Consider the following 1565-nt stretch of genomic DNA (forward strand, 5'->3'; position numbering starts at 1 on the left):
CATGGTGAAACCCCGTCTCTACTAAAAATACAAAAATTAGCTGGGTGTGGTGGCACGTGCCTATAATCCTAGCTACTTGGGAGGCCGAGGCAGGAGAATCGCTTGAACCCGGGAGGTGAAGGTTGCAGTGAGCCGAGATTGCACCACTGCACTTTTTAGCCTGGCCAACAGAGCCAAACTCCATTTTAAAAAAGAAAAAAAAATTCATGGAAAAAACCTTCTAAATTTGGAGTTCAGAAAACAGTTTACATCGTTCTTCTGGAAAAAAAAAATTATATCTAGGGCAAAAAGTCACACATTTGGGAGGTTTTCTGGACTTCTCATGAAATGGACAAAGGTATAACAATGCCAGGAGTAACAGAATTAACAGGACCAATTTCTTTAGGAACACAATAGGAATGCAAGTTACCAAGGAAGCTATGCTCAAACCTGTTTCCAGGCTTCTCCACATAGGAGTGGTGGGCTAATAGCACCTTTGGTGTCTGGCAGATATGTGTTTAAATCCTAGACCGCCAATCACTATCTGACCTTGACTGAATCCCACCTACAGTTATGGTGATAATCCTGATAATCCTAGAATCTGCTTAAAAGGGTTCTTGTGAGGATTAAATGAGATAATGACTATGCATAGGGTCTGTTAAATACTCCATAAGTGATAGTTATTAATTAGACTAGTTGTCAAGGTTTCCTGATAACTTATCTCTCATTTTCCCTAAGGTTTTAGTGTTTAAATTACTCTTTTGTATCAGGTCACTATGGGCTATTACAACATTGGTGGGGAAGTATATGGAAAAATGGAAATTTTAGAGGCCCAAAATGCCGGTTTTAGCTAAATGCCCTTATTTTAAAATGGACATAAAACTAATTTGTATTTTTTCTGCATCTCAGAGTTAGTCTGGTCAAATAAGAGGATAAATGCTACATGGAAGTGCTTGTCACTTATGAACCCCAACGCAAGACTCATTTGATTGTTCCCCAAGCCATTTATAAATGTGCCTGTGGACAGCAGGTATACTAAGCAGATTTTGGGGACCCAGGCCTTGTTCTATCTGTTGATTTCAGAAATTTTAATCCTAATTATTGAGTACATTTAAGCCAGTAATTTACCGTTTACATTTTTAGTCACTCTGATCAGTCACTAGAAAAAGGCAGCTTTTTGTATTTTCTCCTTAAAGAATATAGAACAGAATAAACAAAAAGTTATGCAAATTGGAAGTTTACCCTTTAGAGACAAGGAATTCTCTTAAAGTCAAGAGTAAGTGGAACACCCTATCATTGGCAGCTGTTTTACAGATTTGATCCTACTCTTGGTGATCGCATCCAAATTCATGGCTTTGAACTTCAACGATGAAGATGACTCTCAAGTTTTGATCTCCAGCTCAAACCTCTCCTCCAAACTCCATACTTTTATATATGCAACCGCCTACCTGAAATCTCTATTTGGATGTCTAACAGTGTGAAGCTGAATTTTGGATCTCACAAACCCACTCCTCCCACAGTGCTGTCCACCTGCGGTCAGTTGCTCAGGCCAAATACCCTGAAGTCATCCTAACTCTTCTCTTTCT

This window comes from Pongo abelii, chromosome 8 (assembly GCF_028885655.2).
Source record: "Pongo abelii isolate AG06213 chromosome 8, NHGRI_mPonAbe1-v2.0_pri, whole genome shotgun sequence".
Classification (NCBI taxonomy): Eukaryota; Metazoa; Chordata; class Mammalia; order Primates; family Hominidae; genus Pongo; species Pongo abelii.